This window comes from Bos mutus, chromosome 8 (genome assembly GCF_027580195.1).
Source record: "Bos mutus isolate GX-2022 chromosome 8, NWIPB_WYAK_1.1, whole genome shotgun sequence".
Taxonomy (NCBI): Eukaryota; Metazoa; Chordata; class Mammalia; order Artiodactyla; family Bovidae; genus Bos; species Bos mutus.
Genome location: NC_091624.1, coordinates 50,769,279 through 50,778,890, shown reverse-complemented (window position 1 = coordinate 50,778,890; position 9,612 = coordinate 50,769,279).

Genomic DNA, 9,612 nt, shown 5'->3' with positions numbered 1-9,612 from the left:
AATAACCGTTTGCCTTACAACACGTAAAACTGTTATCAAACGCCTTTTAAGGCGGTATTTATCACCAAGCGGCTCTAGGTTTGGACTACAGAAAAGCGACTGTGTGCCGAGGCCAATCGAGAACCGTTGTGGTGGAGGCCAGCAGGTTTTCCGCCGAATCCCACCAATCACAACCACTGCTGCCTGATATCTGAGCCAGGTGTGAGCAGAGCCCGCGAGGTAGTGGGTCCCACTGCTGCCTGGACCCTAAGGATTCCTCCATCCTCACGGGGCCCGGTTCCCTCTTTGGTGATCCCGGGCCCCCTCGACTGCGAATTCCCTTTGCGGGGCTCACACAGTCACCGGGTCCGAGGTTGAGATCCCACCTCGTAGAATTTGGAATAAAATAAAGTTCCAAGAAGATGTTTAGGTTGAACTAAGCCGAGATCCAGGCTAAAGACGTTGAACTGAAAATGGGATGGATCCATCTGACCGCAATTGAGTCTGACACTGTCCCACAGGCAATCCCGGTGGCGACGTCGCGAAGCGCTGGCGCCCAAGTAGTCTGGCACTTAGCGCGGTATTCCGTGTGTTGTGTGTGTCGCTCAGTCGTGTCGGACTCTTTGCGACCCCATGGACTGTAGCCCAGCAGGCTCCTCTGTCCATGATATTCTCCAAGCAAGAATACTGGAGTGGGTTGCCATTTCCTTCTCCAGGGGATCTTCCCGACCAGGGATCGAACCCGGGTCTCCCGCATTGCAGGCAGATTCTTTACTGTGCAGGTCAAATGAGCCTGCAGTCTCCAGAACCAAGCCTCCAGAGAACAGAATTGCAAACGTGGAAGGATTGCGGACTTCGGTGGGATTTTGTCAGAAAAGGGCTAGCTCTGGGCGGCTTGATGGAGAGCCTGGGCCCAGACGGACACTGGCCCAGGCTCTTCCGACGGCGCGGGGCCCTGGGGCAGAAAGAAGCTCTTCCTCGGCAGGAGCGCTACGTGGCTCCCGAGACAAAGGCAGGCTGGGGAACGCCGTTCTTTTTAGGGGGTAGGGGGGAGGGCGGGGGTGTATTATTTTTCAAAGGGGAACATCCCACTTCAGCACTCAACATCCAGTTATCATTACATCTGATCCATCCCTTCAGACCATATGCGTTGTTAATGTTGGTTTTGGTTTTCTTTTTTTTCTTTGAGGCCTCAAATGAAGTCTGATGGTAAATTGTATTCGTTAAGATTCTCTGACATTTTATAGCCCTTGCTTGTATTTTACTGCCAGATTGGGCAGCTTCGGGGGAAAAAAGGGGAGGGGGACGCTGACAATAAGCCAGTCGTTTCACATGTGTGACCCTTAGAGACATACTATGAGCTAGATGTTGTTTCAAACTTACAGACTGGCAAAAAATATAAAAGATGTGTATATTCAGTTCTCAGGGGAGTGTGAGAAAAAAGTCCCATCCTATACTGCAGTTGGGAGTATCATTGCTACTTCCTGAAGATAACTTAGTATTTCAAATTTTAAATTATATGTTCATTCCCTTCTAGCTGGCAATTCCTTTCTAGAAATTCTCCTTAAATAAACAAATGTGGGAAAGTATGTACAAGATTGTTGAGCACAGCTTTATTAGTGGCAGACAAAAATGTGAATGTGCATCTATAGAGGATTACAATACATGGATATACACTGTATATGTATTCTGACTCCTTTATCACTAATGATCTCATATACATACAAAACAAAACGTAAAAACCTGTGTGTGGATGTACACATAAAAGCTGGTAAATGTATGGCTGAGTATGAAAAGATACCATCAAACTGTTCATAGAAATTACCTCAAGGTACTGAAAAGGAATGAAAGGAAGTTGGAAAGGTGATAAGGAAATACTTTAAGAAGGCCTTATTAATTTTTTGCCTTTACATACATCTGTATCAATTTAATTTTTTAATGAGCTTTATTATTTTAATAGTACTTATGAAAACCAGGAATTTTAGATTGAGTTTTCAACTCATTGACAAAATTATTCCTAAATTAAGCTATAAATTTCCTAAGAAAAGTATAATTAAGATACTTTTGGAAGCTAGACATTGATTCTAAATTCATAAGAGACGCTAATACTACAAGAATAGCCAAGAAAAATCTGGGGGAAATTAACAAGGCAGCCATTGTTGTTGTTTAGCCGCTTAGTCTGTCCAACTCATGGAAACCTCGTGGACTGCAGCACACCAGGCTTCCCTGTTCTTCACTATCTCTGAGAGTTTACTCAAACTCGTGTCCCTTGAGTCGATGATGCCATCCAACCACTGTCTCCCCCTTCTCTGTCTCCCCTGCTGTACCCCCTTCTCCTGCCCTCAATCTTTCCCAGCCTCAGGGTCTTTTCCAGTGAGTCAGCTCTTCGAATCAGGTGCCCAAAGGATTGGAACTTTAGCATCAATCTTTCCAATAAATAGTCAGGGTTGATTTCCTTTAGGATTGACTGGTTTGATCTCTTTGCTATCCAAGGGACTTTTAGAAGTCTTCTCCAGCACCACAGTTTGAAAGCATTAATTCTTTGGCACTCAGCCTTTATGGTCACTTTCACATCTGTACATGACTACTGGAAAAACCATAGTTTTGACTATACGGACCGTGGTCAGCAAAGTGATGTCTCTGCTTTTTAATAAGCTATCTAGGTTTGTCGTAGCTTTTCTTCCAGGGAGCAAGTATCTTTTAATTTTGTGGCTGCAGTCACTGTCTGCAGTGATTTTGGAGCCCAAAAAATAAGATATGCCACTGTTTCCAGTTTTTCCCCATCTATTTGCCATGAAGTGGTGGGACTGGATGTCATAATCTTAGTTCTTTGAATGTTGAGCTTTAAGCCAGCTTTCTCACTCTCCCCTTTCACCCTCATCAAGAGGTTTTTCAGTTCCTCTTTACTTTCTGCCATTAGAGTGGTATATCATTAGCATATCTGAGGTTATTTGTATTTCTCCCAGCAATCTTGATTCCAGCTTGTGATTCATCCATTCCAGCATTTCATGTGGTATAGTTTACATATAAGTTAAATAAACAGGGTGACAATATACACCCTTGACATACTCCTTTCCCAATTTTGAACCAGTTGGTTGTTCCATGTCTGGTTCTAACAGTTGCTTCTTGACCTGCATACAGGTTTCTCAGGGGACAGGTAAAGTGGTCTGGTATTTCCACAGTTACAAGTGTATTTCATAATTCTTTATTATGTATTTTTTTAAAAATATGGGAGATGGAGATTCTGGGAAGATAGGAGAGTAGAAAGCACCAAGAATCTGTCTTTCCACCCAGATAATAACTACACTGGCAGAATCTGTTTGGTGTAACTATTTTGGAGCTCTGAAGTCTATTGAAGGTTTGTGACTCTGAGGGGAAGGCTTGGATGGCAAATTGCAGTTGATTTTGGCCAAGCCAGCTCTTCTTCGTTCAGTAGGAGCTACTGATCCCCTGCCTCTCAGTAGTATGACAGGCACCTGTGCACAGGTTCCTGGAGAAACCTGCACCAGCTTATAGAGCCAGGATGGGCAAAAAGGACCCCGTCCTCCAAATATTAGGGTTCACTGATTGCTGCTTTTGATCTTAGAGGTACAGATGAAGAGGTAGATGTCTATTATCCACCTTATCCACCATTGTTTCAAACTCCCCTGGTCATCACCACCTGAAGTGACTTCTGGGCATTTTCAAGCAAAAACTGACAGAATTGAAGTGAGAAATAGAGAATTCTATAATAATAGTTAGAGGTTTCAATATTGCATTCTCAATAATGATTAGAACAACCAGACAGAAGAAAAGTAAGGAAATAGAGGACTTAACACAATTAACCAACTAGACCTAAGAGACATATACAAAACACTCTATCAAATAAAAACCATATACATATACTTGTTAAGTGCACCTGGTACATTTTCCAGGATAGACCACACCTTAGGCCACAAATTAAGTCTCAACAGATTTTAAAAGATATTGTACAAGTTAAAAAGCAGTAACAGAAGTGAAAGTGGAAAATTCACAAAGTTGTATAAATTAAACAATAAGCCCTTAAAACACCAACAGATCAAATTACAAGTTACAGAGGAAATCAGAGAATACTTAGAGATTATTGAAAATGAAAATACAGCAGACCAAAATTTATGGAACACAGCAAAGCAGTGCTAAGGGGGAAATTTATAGCTATAAATGCTTACATTAAAAAATAAGAAAGATCTCAAATCAACAAACTAACTTTGCAATTTAAATACTAGGGAAAAACTAAATTAGACTCAAAGCTGCAGAAGGAAAAAAAATAGTAACAGTCAGAGCAGATATAGGTAAAATAAAGAATAGAGAAACAAAGTTAATGAAACTGAAAGTTGGTTTTTTGAAAAAATAAACAAAATTGACCATCCATCAGATAGATGGACTAAGAAAAAAACAGAAGATGCAAATTACTAAAATCAGAAATGAAAATGAGGACTACCAGTTCTGTAGAAATAAAAATAATTGTAAGAATATTCTGAACAAGTGTGTCAACACACAAAAATTAGTTATATTTCTATATACCAACAGTGAACAATCTCAAGAGGAAATTATGAAAATGCCATTTACAGTGTCATCTGAAAGAATAAAATACTTCGGGATTAACCAAAAGTGAAAGACTTGTACAAAGAAAATTATAAAATATTACTGAAAGAAATTGAATTCATGGAAACACATTCTGTGTTCATGGATTGGAAGACTTAAGTTAATTTTATTAGGATGTCAATGCTATCCAAAGCAATCTATAGATTCAATGCAATCACTATTAAGAATTTCAATGGTGTTTTGCCAAAATAGAAAGCCCATCCTAAAATTTATATGAAATATTTCCCAAACAGACAAAACTATCTTGAAAAAGAACAAAGCTACAGGACTCACATTGCCTGATTTCAAAATTTACTAGAAAGCCACAGTAATTGAAACTGTGGTATCGGCATAAACATATAGACCAGTGAGATGAAACAGGGAGCCCAGAAAGAAACCTTTGCATATACATGGTTCTTTGCATATACAATGAGTTTTGAAAAGGGTACCAAGACCATTCAATGGGAAAAGAACAGTCTTTTCAACAATTGGTGCTGGGAAAACTGGATATCCACAAGCAAAATAATGAAACTGGACCCTTATATAAAATCTCATACAAAAATTAACTCAAAATGGATCAAATACTTGAATATAAGATCTAAAACTATAAAACTCTTAGAGGAAAACATAGGACAAAGCTTTGTAACAATTGTCAATAATTTCTTGGCTATGACACCGAAGTCAGAGATAGCAAAAAAAAAAAAAATAGACAAACTGAACTTGAAAATTTTAAAGACAAAATCAACTGAGTGAAAAGTCAACCCATAGGATGGGAGAAAATATTTGTAAATCATATATCTGATAAAAGATTAATATATAAAATATATAGAGAACTAAAACTCAACAATCAAAAAACCAAAAGACATAACTCAAGAGTGAGCAAAGAATCAAAAGTGGATAGTCCTCCAAGGATGATATACAAACTGCCAATAAACACATGAAAAGATGCTCAAAACCTCTGATCATTAGGAAAATGCAAAGCAAAACTTTGAGATACCACTTCACACCCATTAGGATGGCTATTGTCAATAAAATTAAACACAAGTGTTGGCAAGAATATGGAGAAAATGGAACGCTTGTGCACTGTTGGTAGTAATATAATATGGTACAGCTGCTATGGAAAAAACAGTACAGTGGTTCCTCAAAAAATTAAAAATGGAATTACCATATGATCCAGCAAGTCCACATCTGGATATATACTAAAATGATTGAAGTGGTGTCTCAAAGAGAGATTTGTACACGGAACAATAGCACCGTTGTTCATAATGGCTAAAACATGATTAACCCAAGTGTCTATCAATGGATGAATGGCTAAGTAAAATGAGGTTATATTCACATTGAAATATCATTCAGCCTTTAAAAGGAAGGTAATTCTGACATATGTTACAACATGGATGAACCTCGAAAACATTATACTAAGTGAAATAAGCCAGTCACAAGAAGACAAATACTGTATGATTCCACTTATATGAGGTGCTTGCTGCTGCTGCTGCTAAGTCACTTCAGTTGTGTCCGACTCTGTGCGACCCCAGAGACAGCAGCCCACCAGGCTCCCCTGTCCCTGGGATTCTCCAGGCAAGAACACTGGAGGGGGTTGCCATTTCCTTCTCCAATGCAAGAAAGTGAAAAGTGAAAGTGAAGTCGCTCAGTCATGTCCAACCCTCAGCGACCCCATGGATTGCAGCCTTCCAGGCTCCTCTGTCCATGGGATTTTCCAGGGAAGAATAGTGGAGTGGGGTGCCATTGCCTTCTCTGATATGAAGTGCTTAGAGTAGTCAAATTCATCTGAGACAAAAACAGAATGGTGATTGCTGAGGCTTGGGTGAGGTAGGAATGGAGTTATTATTTAATAGGTACAGAGTGTCAGTTTTACAAGATGAAAAGGACTAAGGAGATGGATGGTGGGGATGGTTGCACAACATTATGAATGTATTTAATGCCACTGAACCTGTACACTTAAAAACAGTTTAAATGATAAATTTTTATATGTGTATTTTACCACGATAAAAAAAAAAACTATTTGATACTGAATGACAGACCAATCAGTGGTTCAAAACAGAGGGTCCAGAATAGACCTAAATATAAAAGACTTTAAAGTATGAAGAAGTTGTTATTTCAAATCAATGGAAGAAATATAATTTTGGTGTGTTTTTTTTTAAGAGATTGTGAAACTAGGAAGTCTTTTGGGAAAAATATTATGTTGAATACCTTCCCAACTTCTTACCACAAATGTATTATCAAATAAATCAAATAACATATTTTAAAAACTAAACTATAAAAGAAGAAAACATAGGACAGGCTATCCATTAGAAACCTATTTAAGTATAAAGACACAAATAGGTTAAGAGTGAAAAATGTAGACACTCGCTTCTTAGAAGGAAAGCTGTGACAAATCTAAATAGCATATTAAAAACCAGAGACATCACTTTGCCAACAACGGTCTGTATAGTCAAAGCTATGGTTTTTTTAGTAGTCATGTATTGATGTGAGAGTTGGACCATAAAGAAGACTGAGCACCGAAGAATTGATGCTTTCGAACTGTGGCGCTGGAGAAGACTCTTGAGAATCCCTTGACTGCAAGGAGATCAAACCAGTTAATCCTAAAGGAAATCAACCCTGACTATTCATTGAAAGGCCTGATGCTGAAGCTGTAGCTCCAATACTTTGGCTACCTGACTCAAAGGGCTGACTCATTCGGAAAAGACCCTGATGCTGGGAAAGATTGAAGGTGGGAGAAGAAGAGGACAACAGAGCATGAAATGGTTGGATAGCATCACCAACTCAATGGACATGAGTTTGAGCAAATTCTGGAAGATAGTTAAGGACAGGGGAGCCTTGTGTGCTACAGTCCATAGGGTCGCAAAGAGTTGGACACGACTGAGCAAATGAACAACAACAATAAATACAGAAAAAGATGTATCATGCAAATACCAATCAATAGAAAGCCAGAGTGACTATCAGCCCAGGTGGGCTTCATGACAAGTTCTATTGTAAGAGATAGAGGACAATTCTAATGATAAAAGAGTTAATCCATCAAGAAAAAATGACAACCCTGAATAGCATGATCCTAGTAACAAAACTTCGAAAGAAAGAGAAGAAAACTGACAAATGAAAAGAGAAACTCTAGAGACTTAACAATACCCTTGAGTGTGCTTTTTTCCATTTTTGTGTTCCTTCTAGGAAGTTAATTTCTAGGATAGGTTCAATTCTGGTATAGCATATTTTCATTCTTATTTCTCCCAAACTGCCTTGGATAGTGTCAGACGACAGAGACAGGATTTTTAAAACATCTGAAAATCCTTTAGAGAAACATTTGTGTATTAACAATCTTTTTTATTTATTTTTTATAGGGCAAAACAATCATATAATTTAATGTTGAATTAAGCAGTAAGCTGAATGTCTGGGTCTCCAAATTGGCTTTGAACCCAAGAAATCTTTTTTTAAATGTTCATATTCTTTCATTCATTAATGCAAGTCTTCAAACTCTATCCAAAGGAATCCATCCAAAAAAGGAGTTTTATGCTTTAGAATTCACTGAAATGTTCCACATAAGAGTGAAAAACGGGGTGAGGGGGAGGTTCCCTGGGGGTCCAGTGGTTAAAAATCCACCTGCCAGCACAGGGGACGTGAGTTTGATCCCTGCTGCAGGAAGACCCCACATGCTGAAGGGTAACTAAGCCCATGCACCACAGCTACTGAATCTGTGCTCTAGAGCTTAAGAGCCGCAACTACTGAAGCCCCTGTGCCTAGAGCCTGGGCTCTGCAACAAGAGAAGCCACTGCAATGAGAGGCCCTCCCACCACAAGGAAAAGGAGCCCCCACTCGCTGCAACTGGAGAAAGCCCACACGCAGCAATGAGGATCCAGGGCAGCCAAAAAAAAAAAAAAGCAAAGTTTAAAAAAAAAAAAGTGAAAAATTGGGAACAGCCCAAGTGTTCACTTAGAGGATTGTATCTATAAACTCTGTGAGAACACTGAATGTAGTATCATGAGAGATTTGAGAAAATGCTTATAAGATAATGTTAAATTTTCTAAAAGGAGGATACAAAATTGGATACAATATTATATCAGTTGTATAAATATACATATGCACAGAGAAAATATAGAAAAAAATAAAACAATGCTAACAATATTGCCTTAGGTGGGCAAGGGACCATGGGTCACTATGATTGTATTCTTTATATTTTTCTGTGTTTTCCTCAACACTGGACATCAAATATGTATTGGTTTGATCATTTTTTTTAAGTCTCACACACGTTATTGGGGAAAATTACTTCTCAGGTGGCTGGCTCAATGGTGAAGAATTGCCTGCCAAGCAGATGTGGGCTCAATCCCTGGGTCAAGAAGGTCCCCTGGAGATGGAAATGGCAACTCACTGCAGTATTCTTGCTTGGGAAATTCCATGGACAGAGGAGCCTGGTGGGCTACAGTCCATGGGGTTGTAAGGAGTTGGACACGACTCAGCGACTAAACAACAAAAATATATGAACAGACTGAATCTAACACAATTAAATTTAACAGTCCTTCATTCAAGGTCTGAATCTTTGTTTTTAAAAAATTGCAGGGATGATGGGACTTAGCAGAAGCGAAGTCAAGAATTTTTGTTTATTGTTAACCCTAAATAAGTTAATTGAATAGTACAGATGCTTTGAATAAAAACACATATTGGTTTCATTAGGAGAGGCATGGTAAGTAGCACAAAGGAAGTGATGGGTCCTTTCTGTTCTGTGTTACCCAGACCAGAGCTAAAGTATTGATCTGTGTGGGGCCCCACAATGTGATCGATACAGAGATATTGGTGTGTGTCCAGCAGTGGTGACCAGGATGAGGAGAGAAACTGGTATGGGAAATAGCTGAGGGGCTGGAAGGAGTTGCTGAGAAGTAGAGTGGCATCACTGATGCAATGAACATGAATTTGGGCAAACTCCAAGAGATGGCGAGGGACAGGGAGGCCTGGTTTGCTGCAGTCCACGGGGTCAAAAGAGTCGGACGCAACTGGGCGACTGAACAACAGCAACAACAACAAGAGGGG